Source organism: Miniopterus natalensis, chromosome 3 (assembly GCF_054644295.1).
Source record: "Miniopterus natalensis isolate mMinNat1 chromosome 3, mMinNat1.hap1, whole genome shotgun sequence".
Taxonomy (NCBI): domain Eukaryota; kingdom Metazoa; phylum Chordata; class Mammalia; order Chiroptera; family Miniopteridae; genus Miniopterus; species Miniopterus natalensis.
In genome coordinates this window covers 78,878,334-78,899,934 of record NC_142083.1, presented here as the reverse complement: position 1 = coordinate 78,899,934, position 21,601 = coordinate 78,878,334, and the positions used below count along the sequence as shown (strand labels likewise).

Here is a 21,601-nt window from a genome sequence, read left to right as displayed (position 1 = left end):
TTATCATATTTAAAAGAAAACAAGAGTACCCCCTTTACTCTTTAATGTATGGTATTTCTCATTCCAGTCAAACATCCACTTTAGCAAAATAAAATCTAAAAGGCATTACCTAGCAAAGGTTTTACTCTGATTAAATGCCAATCAACACTTATTAGCATATCTTTGGCTAAAGCCTCAGGTATAGGGGAAAGTGAAAAGGGAAATGATAGCAGAAAAGGGTGCCAAGCTAGAAGAGCAATGTTCCTTCTTATTGTGATTTTTGTTAGGTACATAATAAACATTTTTCTCTGTATCTCTTGTGCTCAAAAGCAATCTAGATATCACTACATAAACAATCTCAAAGATATTAATCACACATTATGAGCCATTCAGCTATTATTCATCTTTGACATACTCCACCTCAAACCACAATCAGCACTGCACCAGGAACAAATAACCCCTTTAGGCTGATACACACTGCTCCATGGAAGGTGGCTTCACTGGATGGATAACAAATGGATAACAGCATATTCAATGTGGCTAGGGGATCAGCACCTCCAAAAAAGCTGAGAGCTCAGGTGATCTACAATGTCCTAATTACTCCTCCATCCCTCAGTATCGAGATAAATAAAATAATCTCTGACGATGCTCAAGACAGAAAACAAGCAACTGTTAAGTGCCAGGAACCTTGCATATATCTCATTTAATATCCTACCGTTATGTTGAGACCCATTTTATAGATACAGAAACTGAGGCTCAAGTAGGCAAGGTAACCTTTCACATAGATATAATGATTATCCCCCAAATGGTATTATTCTGGCTCCAAGCCTTACATACCTAAGAATTTTTCCTTCTTGAGGAAATCAGTCATCAAATAATGCCTGGCCAAAATTCAGTGTCATGGCAGGGACATTGGCTTACATATAGCAAAATACTACAATTCCAGATTTCCTCCTCTGGTGTTTCCTGTCTTCTTTCTCAAATTCTGTATATATTAACTTTGGGGCATAGGATGCCCCTCTTTGGTTTTTGATTGCCATCATTCTGCTTCATTATCATCTAATTAGAATTGGTAGGGTCACTTAGAGATACACTCTCCTGAGAAGTGAGGGTGGGCCTGTGCAGTCAGCTCTCCACTTGCAGCATCGATATCATCTTCGGAACATACCACTCTTGGCCCCTCTTTCATCAGGTCACCCTGGGCAATCACTGATGTGGGGCAATCCTGGCAGTTTTTGCTACTATAATTCTTATAATTTTTGAAAATCTTTAGCATACTTGAAGTTTCCTTTAGGTACCTTTCTTTCCTGGAGATACAGATAAATATATATCTAGACTTTTAGATAAATAATTAGGCAATAAAGGAAACACAACACCCTTTTATGCCCACAGGCTAGGAAATGGTGAAATGCCCTAACAACAGGGCACACAGCTCATATTTAGAAGATGCTTAGAGTCAGCTTCATACAAAGTTCTTAAAGTTCTAAAGAAAATATAGGGCTTAGTCCTTACCACTCTTCAAACTCATGGTGTCATCACCAAACCCTACAGTTCTTTTTCCCAAGCTCACACCTGATGGACTGCTTACTTCAGACAGAATCACTGGTAACCCAACTAATTTCCACTCTACTGATGAAGAATAACTCTCCCCCTGTCCCTCAGCATAAGTCTCCCTAAATCTCTTTCTATGGTTATTCCCACACCACGGAGATCTCATCTTCCTTCCTTCCTTCCTTCCTTCCTTCCTTCCTTCCTTCCTTCCTTCCTTCCTTCCTTCCTTCCTTCCTTCCTTCCTCCCTCCCTCCCTCCCTCCCTCCCTCCCTCCCTCCCTCTTTATTGATTTCAGAGAGAGGAAAGGAGAGGGGAAAAAAGAGAGACAGAAACATCAATGATGAGAGAGTCATTGATCGAGCCCACAACCCGGGAATTGAACCCCAATCGCCTGGATCCTAGGTTGATGCTCAACCGCTGAGCCACGCCCGGCCGGGCTCATCTGCATTTTTCTAATCTCAAAACACCATCAACCTCTGCAGCCTCCTGGCCCTTCTCAGAGCAGCTGCCCTCCCTTCTCTCCTCCAAGACCTTCTCTAAAAACCTTGGCCTTTCCTTAGACCTGTAGCTTCCTTAACAAAGGTTAATCTTTACCTTAAGTGAGCTTATCTATTGTCTTTGCACATCTAAGATAACATACCTTTGAAATGTTAGAGTGATTTTCTTTTCCAGAGCTCTCAAGGGCACAACCGCGGGCACCAGAGCATGAGACCTCCCTGTTACCTTGTTGCCTACGTACCATGTCTACGTGCTGTGAATGTTAACTATCCTGTACCTGCCAATGTAAAAGAAGTATGTGTCTCTGCATTTAGCTTTTTATCCAACCCCAGAGGTTTTCTCCCATTTTGCTTTCTCCCACCCCCTTAATGTACCACCAATGGATTTCATGTAACCCCCATCTCTTCCTTTTATTCTAATGTATAAAATAAGATGCTAAACTGCCATTTTCTGGAGCATTTTTTCAATTTCTTGCTTTCCGACAATTGTCGTCAGTGTGGCTCAAACTCAAGAATTCTCAAAACAAACAAACAAACAAAAACAAACAAACAACCTTGGCTTTTCAAGACTGGCTCTTATTCAAGCACCAGTTGTGGAATCATAATCCTAGCCTCAATAAAAAGTGTCCATGTCCATTTAGAAGCACTTAGCAGGTCCCTGGCACATAATGGGCAATCAATAATTATCAATGTATCACCAATATTAATGAATATATTAGGACAAGAAAATGAATGCAAGACTTATCACCTGTTACCTAATTTGGGCAGGGTTTAATATGACTTGTTTATCAAAAGCCTGGACTTTTTCAAGTAAATTATTACATGCTCAAGGCTTTAGACCCTTCTCTTTAGTAGAGAAACAGTAAAGTCATTCTGGCAGGAGTAATGATGCCCAAGAATGCTGATCACCATTAATGTGACAAAGAAATCTTTTAGTTACTTGGCACAGGCACTAGCAACTTCCTTTCTTTGGTGTGAATCCAAAACAAGGCCAGCTGAGCATGTCTAGCAATCTATATTCTTCCTCTTTGTCTTATTATTACACATGTTGATTCTTAGATATCTGATATCAACAGAATAGTCCTTGGAAATGTATGCAGTCTAAAAATCCATTAATTTGAATAATGGATTCAGGTGATTTTAATGTCAGAATGAGTAGCAGCTGTGACAAAGCTTCCCTCATGGAAAATCTAGGCTGAAGTGACTGCTTTATTGCTATCTAATTTTTTACAAGATAGCCTCTTAATCAAAGAGGAAAGCCTTGGCAACATGGATTTTTAAGCATAACCCAGTCTATATGCACTTGAAAGATAAGTCTTAAGGCAAAAATATTCATGCAAACATCTCAATCAGAAGCCAGCATAAATGATTTAATAGGTAATTAATTATCTTAGTTTATTTCTATATGTCCATATGATCTAAGACATCTTAGGTCAAGAAAAAAGTGCTCATTTTCTTAAACTTATCCTGAACACCACCATAAACACTATAAACGCTATTCTTAAACTTAAAACTATAACTATTCTTAAATTAGAAACCTATCCTAAATACCATGTAAACACTATTCTTACACATGTGACTATCGTGTTAAGATTAGAATGTTACAAACCAAATGGAGTGGAACTTCTTATTGTCTCTAGTTATATTCCCAGTCCATGTATTTTTTTAAATGTGGAATTCTTCATGAATTTGCATGTCATCCTTGTGCAGGAGCCATGCTAATATTTTTTTGTATCATTCCAATTTTAGTATATATTCTGCGGAAGCAACTCTATGTCCATATAATTTTAAAAATTCTACTAATCTCCTACTCATCCATTAAATTCATTGTAAATCGAAATCAGATTTGCAAAGGCAATATATAGAATAGCGGTTAAGAGCATGGGTTATAGAGCCAGAATCTGTAAATTTGAATCCTAATTCAACCACTTATTAGCTACAAGACTTTTGGCATGTCATTTAACCTCTGGTGCCTCAGTTTCCTCATCTGGAAAACAGGGATAATAAAAGTGCCTACCTCATAAAATTGCTTTATTATAATTACACGTTTTAAGTGTGGCGTAAGTGTTAAAAATTATTATGGCTAACATCACCTGTCTTTGCAGTATCTGAGCAATTCGGTGTTCAGAAATGGTAGTAAGCAACAAATATAAACAAAAAGCCGAAATATATTAACAGGAAACGCCCTACTTACCCACAGAAACAATATGACAGGAGTATAAAGACCTTATCTTAAGCAGAAAAGAGACTTAATCAAACCCTCCTTAAGTTTCTTATTTAAGCCAATAGACAACAAGTAAACAACACTTGGTCTTCAGGCTCAGTCATCAGCCAATGATGAATGCTTTCTGTGTGGCTTCTAAGAGAAAACTGTAGAGAACAGATTCCTATGGAACAACCGGTGTAGTTTTTCTTGGCTTTCAAACATAAAGACAACTTCTTCAGTTTTTTTAGACATCAGGCCAAAATTCCCATAAAATGCAATCCCATTATATATAGTTGTATTGATAATGTACTTCAACTATGATAAGACCCATGCCACTAAGAAATTACCTTTTGTCACCACAAATGCTAAAATTTCATTCTGATAGGTAGGCCTAATCCATACTAAAATATGTCCTATAATTATCTCCTTCAAAGTGGACCATATTTCTTTTGAAAATCCTCATATATACATATATGTATAACCTCTGGTGCCTTTTGTGTTCATATACATATGAACACAAAAAGGAGTGCTGCAGTAAATCATAAATTCCTGACTGGGCAGGTCATGGTGGGAAGTCATGCCCCAGGCACACAACTTTTTAGTAAAAGGCCTATCTTTGCCTTAAGCAAGCCCTGTCCATTCCTTCTAAGCATCTAGGTTAACACACCTATGAAATGCCTCTTTTCAGACCCCTCCTTCTAAAAGGTAAACACCGTCAAGAGAGCAAATAATCTTAATTATTCTGTAACCCAATCACGCCTTTCTCCCACCTCCATGTAGTCTTCCTTCTGTTCGCTCCTTAATTTTAAATGCGAAACAGAAACTCAAAACTGTGATTCTCTGGAGCACTTGAGATCTTGCTCTTTGGCATATATTGTCAGTTTGGCCCAAATACAGTCTTAAGCTCTATGTCTAGATCCTTCACTCCCTCACTCTCACACCAGTCTCACTGGCCAGCACAGCAAAGCACCACTGTGCCACTAGTGATGACATTTTCCAAGAATAATGGAAAACTCATACCATATATCAATCAATTGATTCTACCTATGGAGAGACCTGAAGGTCTACACTGCATAGTCCTGATTCTGGGTTATTAATGCCTCTGAAAAGCTTATGATCTCCAAAAGTAGAATGAAAAGAAATGTCTTCATGACTGATTTTCAGTCCTAAACAGCACGAAACACAGCCACACGTAGCTCCTTTCCTCACAAGCCACAATTAAATATTCGCTGGATCTTGAGGTGGATATGATGCATGTCCTCCTGCCATCATAAACTGTACAACAAGCGCCTCACACACCAGAAAAGGCCTTGAAAAGGCACTGATGTTATTTTTAATTAAGGTCAGAAAAAGCAGCTTAATGTCATCTGGGCCCAAGCCAAAACCTCTGGTTTTTATGTCTCAAATTATTTGCTGTCCCTGATGGGTAAGGACAGTGCCAAGGGTTTGGAAATCAATTGCCACAGAACACTAGTGAATGGCAAGTCATGAAGAGTCTACTACATGCCACACTTTGCTAAGCAATGGGAACACAAAAATAAATAAAACATTACTTCATGAAGTTTAAAAATATAATGCAGGAGACACGCACATAAATAACTATACAATGCAAGGTACTAGTATTTCAAAAGTATCTAGTAATCACATTTGGTGGCAGACACATTTACCTCACTTTCATCTATAAATTATAATTAGGATAAACAGTTCTGGGGTCTGTGCAGCTTCTGCCAAAATACAGGCTTGAAAGGAAGGAAGCATCCAAAGCAATCTGTGTAAGCACCTAGCTCAGTCACAAAATAAAATTTTATATTATAAGAACAGAACCTTCCCTAGTTCAGTTTCCACTGGGGCACATCTCTAATTTCTAAAAGTTCTTAGTTGTCACCGCTAGAGCAATACAAGGGAATTTTTTCTTCTTTGGCTTCAGGCAGCCTTTGGACCAAAAACTAGAGGTTGAAGAAGTCTCAACCTTTGACAGACTCCTGTCTAGTCAAGGACAGAGTGATATGTAAGATTCTTTGCTTCATTTACTTGGCCATTCAAAATGGACATACTGACCGTAAATGAGATCAGGGATTGTCCTAAAACCTGGGAATATTAACAATAATGACAACTAGATTACACCGTAGTGGGAGAGACACACAATTAACAAGCACCTAGCCAGAGGGGAAAAGTTCCAGAAGAAATGGAGGGTCAGAAGAAGGAATTCTCCTTTCTGGGAGGCGGAGCTCCTTGGAAGCCTTCCCTAACTTCTGCAGACTTTCCCTTTAGCCTTGGTACTTGCCTTCTCTGTGGCTGGCTTGGGAATTACTTTCCACGTCTGTGGCTGCTCATCTTTTTATCTGTATATAACCAGTTGGTTTTCATCTTAAGGTCAGGCATGGTAATTATACTTATTTGAATATGCTCTCCAACAACAACAACAACAAGAAATTAACCTAAGAAAAGTTATTATTGAAGAACTGACAAATCATCAGTATGCTAAAGTAATGGAAGAAAATGATACCGTGACTCTTCTTAAAGAAAATGTTACTTTTCGGAATTTCTCTCAAAAACCCACCCTCACTGGCCAAACTGGAATAGATACTTCTGCTTCCTTCTTTAAATTTCAGTTCTTTCAGCTGTTACAAAATGATATAACAAAATTATAGGAGTGTTTGTGAAGCTTTCTTTGGCCCCAAGCTATTTTGGCCAGGGAACAGTTAGAGGAAAACTCCTTTAGTGGATGGCTAATTAGTGAGAGTGCTTCATGCAAACTTGGGGGGGGGTGGGCGTCCAGCTGTGCAAGTCAGCAGGGTGTGGTAGGAGCAGATAATGACTCTATAATATTGTTCTGTGGGATTTTTCTTGCCACGTAAAGGCTTAAGAATGGCTTGACTGTAAATAGACACAAAGATGGCTCCCACAAAGAAAGCAACTGAGAAAATGATTAACCGAATTGAAGACTTTTACAATACTACTCCTACAATGGGAAGTTAAATACCATGTAAGTTAATTGGCACTTGATGCAAAAACAGGACTTAAATTTTCATTATTTAACATCATTATTATTTAACGCCACCACTCTTTACTGATGAGGAAATTAAAGGCACAAAGTGGTTAAATTATCTGAATAAAATCTAATACTCAAAACAGGTATCCAGATTCCAAGAGAGTGAATCTTTAAACAAACTAAATTGGTTTATGTCTGTATATACACTTTTTTTTACAAAGAAAATTTTATAACATAGAACTTATGGACCTGATTTGTTCTGATAACTGTTCCACCTAAATGTCTACTATTATCTCATCTGATCACACTCCTCACCACAGTGTTCTGGCCACTCCGGGGGAATCATTTAAAAAAGAGGCTGCCGCAACATGGTAGATCTCACTTAAAGCAGACAGGAAACACACGAGGGGGAGGCAAACTTTCGAACAGTCCCAGTGAAAGAGAATTAACAGACTGCTGCAGGGGTGGAAAAATATCTCTTCCTATTTCCCTTCTGAATTCTCAGCTGGGCCCCCAGTAAGAAGAGACAGATTAACAAGAAAAAAAAAAAGCGTACAAATGTATTCATTACAAAGGTTTTTCTCCTGCTAATCTGAATTTAGAAAGAATGGTCCAAGGAGAAATGTTTACCTACCTTTTTTTTTTTTTTTTTTAGAGAGAGAGAGAAACATCCATGTAAAATAGAAACATCGATTAATTGCCTCCTGTACACACCCCAGCCAGGCATCCAACCCACAACTCAGTTATGTGCCCTGGCCAGGAATCAACGCCGCAACCTCTGAGGTACAGGGCGACGCTCCAACTGAGCCACCGGGCCAGGGCGACCTTCCTCTCTTGACAGAGCACTACAGACAGAGGCTGGGAAACTGAGTTGGTCAGAATTCTTGCCTTCTGCTGGCTTTTGTCAGTTTTCCTAGACCTCTGGAGCAAGGCCTCTAGACCTCTTTTACTGTCCCTTCATGATTGTTAGAATTGTAAGGGAGGAGAATTATCTTTTTTTTTTTACTCTTATACATTCTCTGCTGGGGCCCCGTAACAAAAGACATTAACAAGAAAAAAGCATACAAATCTATTTAATTTTCAAGTTTTACTTGACACAGGAGTCTGCATAAGGAAATAAAGACCCAGAGAGGTGGCTGAGCGAGGCATTGCTATGGTAGGTCTGATGAAGAGTGGGAAGTCGCGGAAAAATGCCACAGGACAGAGGGTTCTGTAAAGTGGGGGAAACGCAGCAAGGCATCCTTGGATTCCTCTTTGCGTTCCTCCGTCTTCAGAGATAATGATGCTCTTTTCTTCTGGATGTAGGAAGGACACTGCTCACAGAAGGGTTTTATACACTGCTTTTGGGGAAGGTCAGAAAGTCTTTCCTGCACCTGCCATTCTCAAATTCCTTCATCTCGAAACATTCAATGTGCCAAAGAGGAGCCGTATTACGGGGTACTATGCCCTAAACCGCATTACTGTCCACAAATCACACTCCAAGATGTCTTTAAACTTTCTAAATCACTAGAAGAACCTGAAACCTACTTATACAATGAAATCTGTTTTCCTGAAACCAGGTGGTACCTATAAACAGATTTACAGCACACTTGAACAAAGTGAATGTAGGAAAAGGGCCTGGGCGGATGGACAGCCATAATCTTAGACATACATCCATCTGCTGACCCTGCAACCCTGGAAGGACACGGTCACTTTACAAAGCATATCCTGATTCCCTGGAAAGCCTCTTTTCTCCCCAAATTGCTACACATTCATGTTACCTTTCTATTAGGGGCCTTTATAAGGAGTCTCCAAAAGTCTTATTAAAATGCAAATAATTTTTTTTATAAAGGTCAGTCTTAAGCTTTTAGTGTCCACTAACATAATCACAAAAGTAAAATTAGCAAATGTATTAACTGCATTCTTGGGAAACTGGATGAGAAGAGGGTTAGAGTCCAGGAAGAAAATGGCCAGGTGGGGCAGGGGCTTGTAAAGAGGAGTCCTATTATAAGTGATGGCTAGTAAAGGAAGGGGTGCAGAAAAACCCACAAAAAGCAGGGGGGAAAAGCACACAATTTTACCTGCTAAATCAAGTTGCCTAAAACAACCTCTGTTTCCAAACTCCTCCAGGGGGCTATTTAGAGTGAAATGACCCAGGCCAGGGGTGCCATTTTCAGTTATTAAAGAAGCACGGAGAGCTTCTGGCTTGGAGCAGCACTTGACCCAAAGGGTGATGGGCAGAAGGAAGAGGAAAGGGAATTAACCAGATCCCCCATGGTTAGAGTCTGCACACAGCAGGACTGAAAACCATGTCCCTCCCAGCATGGCTTCCAAAGAACAGTTCTTTTGATTGCAGAAGTTACTGCCCTCCAGGGATGAGCTGCAGGGAAGGACTAAGGGCCAAAGCCAGGAGGGAAGGAGGCAACCAAAGTCCTGGATAAGAAATTTAATCACTGACACATTTGTCACCGGTGACGTAGAGCCCTAAAATCGTGATGATAAAACTGAGGCAATGCCGGCCTAATTACCCTCTCCCTGCCAACTGCCAAAGGTCTGGTGATTCATCAGAGTCTCTCTAGGCATTTCTCTAAACAAGCCCAGCCTCCAACCCCAGTGTAAAATCCACAAGCCAGCTTCTGGGAGTGAGAAGCAGGCAGTTGACTTTAGGATTTTTTTCTTCATCTGGAGAAACATGAATAAATCACACATCATCAAGTTTATCATTTTTCTCCTCAGAGAAATATGAAATATTATAGATCATCTCCAGTACATCAGCTTCTTCACACTCCATTAGCATGAAGGGACTATTTTTGATATAATTTATCAAACCACTGGCCTCATTTCTCCCATTTCCTTCAAAATGGAAACGCGGACACAGTGGACTCAGCCTTCCCTTATTCGCAAACTGCCGCAATCTGCCACAATCTGCAGTCTCCCGCCGGAGCAGGAACTAAGCTGAGGCTGTAACTGGTGACAGGTCATCAGCCTGTGCTACCTCTCAAAAGGCTGAGAGGATCTAGCAAGAGACTGTAATGGGGCTGCCTCAAGTCACTTTAGGTAGGTCCTGCTGAGCTGAGAATGTTTTTTTTTTGGTTTTGCTTTTTTAATGAAGAGGCCTTCTCTCTTACCAAAGTTAGTTTTCTCCTCAACCTGCCCAACCTTGAACTGAAAGGGTCTCACTAAGGATGACTGCCTGGTTAGTAAGCTACACGCACTTACTGGGAGCCAGAAATGTTTGAAAACTGCAATAGAGAGTGAAAACATTTGTTCTCTATTTACTTCTTCCTCCCAAAAGTGTTTTAACAGGAAGGCTGAGATTCAAATGATCTGTTCAATTTACTGTGCTTATTATTTTTAATTAATGAGGTCCTAATACGTTTGACGCATTTACCATGTGGTTCCTGCTTACAGTGAGCTAAACAAATGTTTACCTAACTAGCTGTAATATAAGTTAGAATCAGACAAGAAGTATAAGATGTACATAGATAATAAAGTATTTCATTGGGATCTTGAAAGCTGTGTAGAATTTCAACATCCTGGATAAAGTTTAGAACAAGAAAGACAACTAAGGACAAAGAAATGTCACAGAGAGGCATGAAAGAGAAATGACACTGGAACATAAGGCTTGAGATATAAATAGTACAAAGACCAAAAAAAGGTTAGGCTAGGATGGTTCTTGAACAGCAAGCTGAGGAGTATTAGCTTTCTCACATAAAGAGCAGGAAGCCATTGAATGTTTCTGAACATAACAGTAAAGATTAGAACTGTGCTTAAGAAGTTAACTTTAACAGACCCGTGAAAGATGACCTAGAGAGATGAGATGAGTTTTAAGAAGACTGGTGAGAAGACTCCTGCAACCAAATTCCCTTGGAAATCCTCTCTAGAGCATACAGCTGGAATATAAGAACCTGATTTGGCAGTCGTACATCAATCATGCCAAGAGCTAATAGGTGCTCAATACAATTTGCTGAAATAACAAATGGACATTTGTGCAAGGATATTTGGACAAGAAGATTCATAGCAGCATTATTTATAGTAGCAAAAAATTGAAAACAATCTAAATGTACATAAATAAAACAGATAAATGGTGGCATAGTCTTAAACTAGAATATTACACATTAGTGGAAAAGCAAAATAGAGCAATTGAATTAATCTCACAAACATACTGCTGAGTTAAAAAAAGTTGCTAAAGTGCGTATGCATAGTAAGATACAATTTTTCAAAATATAAAGCATACTACACAATATTTGCTGATTTACACATGTAGAATATGTATAAAGAAATCCACAACATAAACAACAAATTCAGAAGTGCGGTTATTACCCTGGACTCTGAGAGGAGAATATGACCAGAATTATAATGGGAGCTCTAACTATACTGGAAATGTCATACTTCTCAAGCTGGTGATGGGTACATGATGTTCATTATATTACTTTTCATACCTTTATATAATAAAATAAGGATAAAGCAAATAATAAGGAGCAGTCAGGGGAATCTTGGGGGACCAGCCATATGTAAGGATATGGATGACAAGATAATCATCAGCGAAGGAGACTGAGAAAGGGCAGTGAAAAGGGAAGAAGGCAGACCACAGACATACCCCAGGCCTGGAAGGCAACAGGCATGTACAGCCAGCGGCTGGCAGCGTATGTCGGCTGCAGTGCACATACCTGGTCCAGGCTGCACAGGGACACAGGAGGCCAAGGGCTAGTTCAGGAGCTGGAGGTGAAGAGAGACCACGGGACTGACACGAGGGCAAAGGAAGGAGCAGGGAGAGCTGGCAGGAGGGCCAGGTGGACCATGACCAAAGACAAAAACAAAAGAATGGAAGCCTGGATTGAAGAATTCCTTTGCAAGGAATACACAGACATATTTATTAACTTCCAGGAAAAAAGCACAAGTATGCATGTGTGTGTTTTTTAAGAAAATTCCAAAGTTGGCATTAAAATGTACCTTTCCACCTCCCCACCTGAAAGACTGAATTTTGTACTATCACTCTTTTTTCAAGTGATAAAGTATTTTCTTCCACTTTAAGGCTGAACTGGGACAGGACAGCATGGGAAGTGAATCAAAGCAGAAAAAGAGCACGTCGACCTCTCATTTTTCTTCTTACAGAAATGCAATTGGATAACTTACTTTTAAAAATCTGAAGTTTATTAGGCTGGTATTTATTTTGGTTTCCCTGGAGGGTACAATTATGCCTTAGAAAGACCTGTGGCTGAAAGACTTTCACAATAAACTATTTCTATGCTTACCACATGTACCAGGAGCAGCAAAGAAAGTCCCCTTTGTGAGGAATTTTTCAGAGACGACCCCTGTCTTTTTCTGTTAACAGCATCATATGTTCTGGCATTAGAGCTCCTTTGACCACAACCCAAACTACAGAATTACCTCATGAGAGTTATGCAAAAGGCTGATGCTGACCATCCCAGCTGGACCTGAAAGAGTCTGAGGGTAGAAGATAAAATGCCACCCTGGAATAATCTCCTTGCACAACTAAAGAATTGATCCCAGCATTTGCAATGAAGGTTCTACCAAGGCCGGTGGCAGGCTAGAAAGAGTTAGTCTCAGGGATCTGCAATTCTTTCTAGATCAGAAAACGTATACTAAGTTTAGTGACCAACTTTATAAGTAAAGAAGGAGCCTTTAATCTTAGGTTTCTGCCTCCCATTGCTGTTTCTGGGGAAATCCCACTTCACAAGTTGAGTATGTGGGTCCAGTTCACCAATCTTAGCAGAGCTGTGAAAAAGTAACTAGAGATTTTCAGAAAACGTCTGCCAAATCATCACATGATAAAAATAATCCACAAGGACACAGGAAGTAAGAAATGAGTTTGAGAGTCTCTCTAGTCTGCCAAACTAGCTAGTGACACTGCTGGAGGTGCCCAGGAAAGCAGTGATGTGCAGGTGTTAAAAATGCATAAGGAGAAAAGCACAAGGTAATGTCTCTGGATAATCACAGCTGTTCCTCAAGAACCTCACTTCTTGCCCTGGGGGTAATTAAAACTCATTCTGCATAATTAACCACTAAAATCATGGAGGAAAAGAGATATATCTGTTTAGACTCAAAGACATGTCTATGAGAATGTGGAATATATGCAGACTCACAAACCCATGCCTCTTCTCCACTTGTACAGGCTTGGCTGGGGACAACCACCCAGAGTTTAGCTGTAATTCTCTCAGAGTTGTACACTGCCAAGGGGAGATGGGAGACCTCATGTGATGGGCTTGCATTTCAAATGACTCAGGTGAAGCCCGTGGTGTCCAGCTAAACCAAAGGTGGAGCCAAGGTAAACAGAAGAGAAGACAAGCCAGGAAAACGAGATAGCCGGAAGGCCTGGCCCATTAAAACACAGTCATAAAAAACCTGGAGCACAGGCTTGCCCATGACTCACAGTGGACCGTCAGGCTGCTGCCCACCTGCTGCCAACGCATTCCAAAAGACATTCCCAAGATTGTGTCACTAAACGACAGAGATTCACTGGGCCTTTCTGGACCTGATGAAAGTCCATGCTATATTTGTAGCAATATATAGTTATGTGAAGCTGGCTATTCACCCACTGCAACAGGGAAAAAACAACTTTCCATTAAAATCCCTTTTTATTATACCAGGAAGTTCTAAATGATGTCAGTAATGGCAAAGGAAACTGAGACAGCCAACCCTCTGTGTCTTGGCAGGCAAAAAGACAGAGCTCGCTCTGGCTGGTGTTGCTCAGTGGTTAGAACATTGGCCCACACACCAAAGGGTCGCAGGTTTGATGCCCACTTGGGTCTGGGTGCGTGCAGGAGGCAACCAATCAATGTGTCTCTCTCACATCGATGTTTCTCTCTCTCTCCCTCCCCTCTCTCCTTCCCTTCCACTCTCTCTAAAAATCAATGGAAAAAATATCCTCTGCTGAGTATTAACAACAAAGACAGAGACCACTCAAAAAGAGATTTATTTTTAATTGGTATCCAAGTGGTATTGCCATTCATATTTCTCTTAAAATGTGCTCAGGACATTGTACAAGTGGTTAATGGCACCACAGGGACACTCACTCTTCAGGGGGCTAAAGGACATAATATGAGGGATCCAAAACTCAAAGGAAAACTAATTTCTCAAAAATGACAAATGAAAAAAGAATGATGTTAATTGTAGATGATGAAGCAATGAAACACAAACCACAAACCAGGAAGAGGAACCAGCGTACATCAGCAATGACGTGAAGAAACTGTGTGGACAGAAAGAGATGAGGTCATTCCAGTGTAGTTCAAATAGATTTAATGCAAAAAGAAAACAAAAATCCTTGCTGGGGGTGGGTGGTATACAGGAAACTTAGATCTCTTACACATGATGAGAATGACATTCCATGGAGAGAAAGTTCCTTTCCTTAATGACATCCAGGCCAGAACATGACTTTGTGTTTTAAGGTTCAAATCTCTGCTCCCTATTATCATCAGCCTCATAATCTGAATCTCAATTTCTTCATCTGTAGTATGTTGACAATTAAATCTATCATGTAGAATTATTTAGAAACTACACAAGATAATATAAACAAAGTATTTAATCAAATACCATGCAACGTCCATAGCAAAAGTCAGTAAGTCTGGATCTCGCCTTCCACACCCCTATACCTCTGAGGCATCACGGTGTGGTGGTTGTGAGCACAGGTTCTTCTATCAGGCTCAGCCAGCTACTAGCTATCTGACCTTAGATTTGTGAACATTTCTAAACCTCAGTTTCTTTACTGGAAAAATGGAGATGGGTAATAGTGCCTCCTTGATGAAGTGGTTGTGAAGAACAATAGAATTATTACCTGAAACCTTCTTAGAACAGTGCCTGACACACAGTCAACACTCAATAGCTACTAGCTTGGATCATAATAATTATTACACGCAAAATTTGGAAGCTTATAGACTGAGGAAATACCTCCTTTGAAATTTTGAAAAACTAGAGGCAAAGCATTTAATTAAGTCAGACCTTCTAAGCAGTCTATGTTTCCTGTGAAGACCCTGATAAAATAATGATATTTGCATTGGTACTACACTTTTCTTATTTTTTCAAGTGTGGCTAATGTACTTTTTATTTCACTTTAAGGAGAAAACTGGCAAAACACTGAGAAAACAGTTCATATAAGCAACCTGCTTATTAAAAAGCAAATTCCAAGGTATGGCTTGAGAGCAGAGCAAATCCAGCCCAACTTCCCATAAGACTCTCATTTTATATCCATTTCTTGGTACAGAAGCAACTGCACTCCAGTATCATGGCCTTAAGGCTGTGCAAGACAATCCGTCATCAGAGAGAGAGTCAATTATAATTGCTGGACCATGCTCTCTAAGGCAAAAATACACTGAATATATTACAGAAAGATTTTTGAGAACAAGTATGTGGAAAGAAATATATTTTCTGAAGAATGACCCGAATTTAAATTAACACCACTTCATTCCAGTTGACAGTTTCACTGTGTTATCTTCTTAATCAGGAAGACTAAGTATTATGGAATGGTTTGGAAAGCAAGTTGGGTTAACTATTTCTGGGAGTTCAAATCCTGTAATAACATTTCCTTCACACGAGCATTGCTGAGAGAAATAATAATAGTGATTTGGACAGGCAAAATCATTGCCATTTCCCAGAGGAAAAAACCAAAAACGAACACCAGAAAGTTGAACAATTTCTCTAGAGTTAGTTGCTCTTGAGCAAGTGTCAAGAATGTAGATCTAAGACATCCTGTCCCTGGCTACAGATGGTAAAACAGTGAGACTCTATGGCTATGGCCAATGAGTAATTTTCAGGTAAATGCTTGGACTCCACAGAATATCAGAAAATGCCAACACTCTAGCCGGTTCAATGAATTCTTTACCACACCACACACAAGGAAATCAAAATATGTGATTGGGTATACTTTGCAGTAAACTAGATGTTCCTTCTCACCCTAACAGCCTTTCTCCTTTCTACAAGCTTTGGAGATTTGGGGGCAAATTTTATAAATCGTGATGAATTTCATGGGCCAAATCCAATGAACTAAGTTAAAGTAATCATTTCTCATTTATTAATTGAGTGAAATCACAATGATTATATTGTAGACATAAGAATAATGAAAGCAAATGCAATTTGCTTTCAGTAAACTTTGGCAGGCAATAACATTCTCTAATAAAAATACAGCCAGGAAAATAGTTTATGGTGTTGAGAGAGATATTAAAATGTGCAAAAATGCACAGAGGAGGAAGGTATTAGATATACATATTTCCAAGTTATTAAAAATTGAAAAATATAAAGGTGAGATTAATGTTACAGAACCTCTCTGCATCTCTAGAAATGAAGGGTTTAGGGTATATGAAATATCTTCTGCTCTCAAGAATGTACTACAGCCAGGAGGAGAACCTCTGCATAGAATTTGAATGAGTAATGGGCTGAGAAGCATCAGATGAAATTGAGAAGGAAAGTAAAATTTCCCATGAAAGAACATTCTTTAATTATGAAGAAGGTTGTCTGGGATTACCCTACAGAATTTTTGCAAATCCTTGCTCTTTATACCTGGGTAAAATGAGAGCTATCTGGAAAGCCGTTTTTCCTGCTTTACTCACTCAGGTCCACAGACACAAAAAGACTGAGAACAGAGAAGCAGCAACATCAGGAGACACGCTGCAAATGCTGGGAAGAGAGGCAGAGGCCAAGGATTCAGCTCTAGCAAGCCTCCTGGCTTCCAATACTGCTGCTTTGTGCGTGCTGAACAGAGGGGGCTAGGAAAGGCAAAGGGAGAGGGGGGGAAGCTTGGTAGGAGAAACATTTTCCATCACAAAGCAACAGCAATGAGGAGAAACTCATGGCAGATGGGGAAATTCTGCAGTCATCTGACTCCAGAAAGGTAAAAAAAAAAAATGTAGTCTGTCTTAAAATCTCTGAGCAAGAAAGGAAGGGGGCAAAAACTACCAGAAAAAAACACACAAAACTTGTTTATAATAAAGACTACATTCTGTAGCAATTTCCTAGATTCCTGGGGTTAGAAATCTAGATTGCCAATGGATAAGTGAGCCTTAAAATCACATCCCTGCTGACAAAAATTCATTTCTTATAACCGTCTCCATTTACCGGAATGCTGAATCTTTCCCATGGGGAAGGAACAAATGAAAATGTTATTTCTCTGCTCATGAACTCATACCTTTCTGTCTGCTTTTCACTGTTGGCAATTTCATTCTCCTCCAAATTTGACTAAAGCCCGTGACCTGAGGGAAATAATGTCTATATAATAATCTTCTGAAACTCTAATTCTGAGTCATGTTTTTTTGGATGTTGCCTCGCAGTTTATGAAAATTGCACTGAGCTATGAAATGTAAGTGATGTGATGTCTCTGCCTAACATAATCATTTTGCTGGTGAACATGTTGCAAATACTAATGAAAAGGAGGCTCCCACAAAAGCCATGAAAGCTGGTTAATGGCAACAGGCTAGCAGCAGTGGCCCCATCTTCGGAGCCGCTCCTCACAATCCTCCCAGAACAGAACTGCAAAGGGTAAGAGACAGGAGGTCAACACGCAGTCAGGCAAAAGGGGAACGAACACCTTCGCTCCGCCCTGGTCCTTCCCCTTGTCCCTACTGCCTGCAATCTCTGACATTGACTCTTGTGAGCCTGGGACAACAGCGCCAAGCTGACAGTCTGAGAACAATGGCGAACTTTCCATTTGGAAGAAAACCTCCAATTTGCGACAGGATCAGTTCTCTCTTTCAAGGGGTTTAGTCACACAGTGTAAGTAACGAATCTCTGTAAGCGCAGATAACTACTGTACCTGGCAGTGGACCCCACCGGGCTGAAATCTCCATCCATCATTTGGTGAATTTAATGCAACCGAATGGAATTAGGATCATTATTTTAATTTCTCTCTAGCCCTTTCAATCTGTTCAATGTGCAAGTGAGGGAGTTGAATGAAGAACGTTAGAAAGGTAACTTGCCCTTAGTAAATCGGATCTCAGAGACCTTTGAACATAAAATTCTGTGATCTGAGATGCCTGTGCACCTACCATTACTACCAAAAAAGACAGAAATGATACAAAATATTAAAATTAATATTCAGTTAGCAAACTGGCTTTTTTTTTGAGGGATGGTAGATGAAGATGTGTGGTTGTTTTTTAAAATAGAAAGCTTTGTTACTTGAAATTGTTTCTCCTCTTCTGATTCTCAACAAAATTAGGGGTTTTATAGTTTCCCATTTTCAGCAAATATTCCTGCAATTGTATTTGATTCCTAAGAGTACTTAGGGAATGATGGAATGTTAGAAAATTAAGCAGCAAATAAAGTTTTTGTTAGAAACACATACATATGTTATGATACTACCGATGACATGCCAACCCCCATTTAACTAGTAACACTAGAGAAATAACTAGCAAGCATTACAATCAAATGCAAAATCATATTCCTTAACATTTATTGTGAAGGTTATTGTATATATTGAAATCACACATATTTAAATGAATCCTAGGCATCTGACTTACACTGAATGTATTTCACGCAAGCCTCTGTATTCTACAACCATATGGCACTCATAATTTTATTTTATATTTATTTTTATGTTAATCCTTATTTGGGGATATTTTTTCCATTGATTTTTAGAGAGAATGGAAGGGGGGGAGAGAGAGAGAAAGAGAAACATCGATATGAGGGAGACACAGATTGATTGCCTCCCACATGCGCCCACCTAAGGCTGGGGATCGAACCTGCAACTGAGGTACGTGCCCCCTGACTGGGAATCAAACCTGGGACCTTTCAGTCCGAGGGTCACCGCTGGAACCGCTGAGCCAAACCGGTCAGGGTGGCACTCATAATTTTAAAAATTAAAGCAGAATATTAAACTCCTGACTGTAAAGCCTTTCAAAGGCAAAGGGAAGGAATAGGACTTTGGGTGGTTGGATAGTGGTAGTATAATTTTTAAGAAGGATTAACAGTCATTTGTCATAAGCTTTTCAGCAGTTCTCCAAAATCAACTTATTTGAAGTACTTGACCCAGAAATAATCTTTTGTATTTTTTTAAAAAATAGGTTTTTAATGATTTTAGAGAGAGAGGAAAGGAGAGAGAGAGAGGGAGAGAAACATCAATGTGAGAAACATCTATTGGTTGCCTCCCGTAGGTAACCTGACCAGGAATCAAACCTGCAACCTGGGTATGTGCCCTGACAGGGAATCGAACTGGCAACCTTTCAGTGCACAGGACGACACTCAACCAACCGAGCAACACTGGCTAGGGCATCTTTTTTCCTTAAATTAAAGAAATCCTCTTATTTGAAGAAAGTTCACAAATAGGCTGGCCCACGTTTGCTACATGCAGTAAAATAAACCCTAATCCTTGGGCCCCAGTTTTATATCCACTTCACATTACAAACCTAAATCTGTGAAGAACATCTAAACACACATGTAAAATGAGAATCTTTCACTGGGATTATGAGCATACCATTCTTTTGAAATCTCTATCAGCTTAGTAGGGTTGTAAATTACAAATTTAATTATTCTTACCCTTAATTTGAGTACCTGTTCATACTTCTGAGAAGGAAAGCTATTATTATAAGGTCAGTTATGAACATGAAAGCTGAAATTATATTCTTTTCTAAAGGAGAACACCTTTTATTTGGGGTAACTTCACAATAAGGTTAATGATGAAAAATTATGGTCCAATATTTAGGGCAAAAAAATTAAGACCTGAAAAATTGCTGATTCAAACTATGTACTTCTAGAAGTAAAATTTAAAGTTCACTCACTCACCAGCCCAAGAAGATCTTTTTATTCTTCATTATTAAAGAGTTATATCTGTCACATTAAACCTAATAAAAATTTCTAAATACTCCTAGGATTTTTCCAGACCCAGATTTAGACACATATTGAGAATTCATTATCTTACTGCTATTCTATTACCCTCTGTTCTTCCAAAGTATACACCCAAATTCTTCTTCTTTAAAAGCAGAGTAGGCCCTCACCGGGTTGCTCAGTTGTTTAGAGCACTGTCTGGGTATGCTAAGGTTGATTGAGGGTTTGATCCCTGGTCAGGGCACATACAAGAATCTATCAATGAATGCATAAATAAGTGGAATAACAAACTGATGTTTCTCTCTCTCTCTATCTCTCTCTCTCAAATCAATAAATAAAAAATAAAAGCAGAGTAGAACGTTTCACCTTTTATTTTCACTGGTTTACTGGGCTATACCTCTTGATGACATCATCTAAGTCTTAATGCTTCCTATGCAGGGACTTAAAACTACTTGGAGTGCTTATAAATATAATAAGGAAGGCCCACCGCGGCTTAGCCAACACATGGTAAATGCTTCTTGACAGACTGATGGGTCATATATCTTAAGCACCAACGCATACTTTAAAACCAGCAAGTTCAATCACAAAATGTCTAATTGTACCACTGCAGTGTAACGCTGAAAGTAGATTCATGGCAACTCTGTGACAGTTTTACTAATATTTCTGAAGGCTTTGGGTGTTATTTTTTAAGCCTGATCGCTTGTCAAGTTTCAGGTATTTAATTTTATTTCAGGAAATTACATTTCCCAAACAACTCATGTGACAGACTATCTGCTACTTAATCCAAGTGCACTTAAAATATATTGTGTACTACACTACCACACATCTCAAGTGAATATAATCCTCATTAATTACATATATGTATGCAGCACACACTATATCTCTGCATATTTTTAAATGCCTAGAAATAAGAAAAATGTTTAAAGTAAAATCAGATTAGATTTTTAAATTTCTCCTTTGATCTATGAGTTATTTAGAAATATATGATGTTTGGTTTTTCTAAAATATATCTTTATTGATTTCAGAGAGAGGAAAAGAAAGGGAGAGAGAGATAGAAACTTTGAGCATGCAACCCAGGCATGTGCCCTGACCGGGAATCAAACTTCGATCTCCTGAATCATAAGCCCAGGCTCAACCACTGAGCCACGTAGAAGTATATTATGTAACTTCCAAATATTTGGGGTTATTCTAGGTATCATTCTATTACTGAATTCTAGTTTAAATTAGCTTGAGGGATGAACATAATTTGCATAATTTAAGTGCCTTTATACTTATTGAAATATATTTTATACCTCTACCTCAAAATATGTTTTATATTAATGAGTATTCCAAGTGTATTTGGAAAAAAAAAACTGTTAGTTGCTGACAGGTAATTCTATAAATGTCATTTGAGTCAATGTGGTTGATAGTATTACTTAACTATTCTGTCTTTCCTAAATTATGTTTACTGGTATTACCAATTACTGAGGAAGGAATGTTGAAATCTCCAACTAAATTGACGGATTTGTCTAATTCTCCTTGCAGTTCTCTTAGTTTTAGCTTTAGGAATTCTGAGGCTCTGTTATTAGGTGCATATGCCTTTAGCTTTCTTGATGAATTCTTTGCTTTATCATTATGTAGTTCTGATAA

At 39.1% G+C, this 21,601-nt stretch overlaps 1 protein-coding gene and 1 non-coding gene across 5 annotated transcripts in view; both read right to left on the bottom strand.

The window, feature by feature from the left end:
* Window positions 1-21,601, bottom strand: part of AUTS2 (activator of transcription and developmental regulator AUTS2) — a 1,039,841-nt gene that overhangs the window by 517,600 nt on the left and 500,640 nt on the right. The gene's annotated exons all lie outside the window — the stretch shown is intronic.
* LOC148093531 (U6 spliceosomal RNA) lies at window positions 3,693-3,796 on the bottom strand. Its single transcript, XR_015714335.1, has one exon. It is a non-coding gene; the product is annotated as a U6 spliceosomal RNA (small nuclear RNA).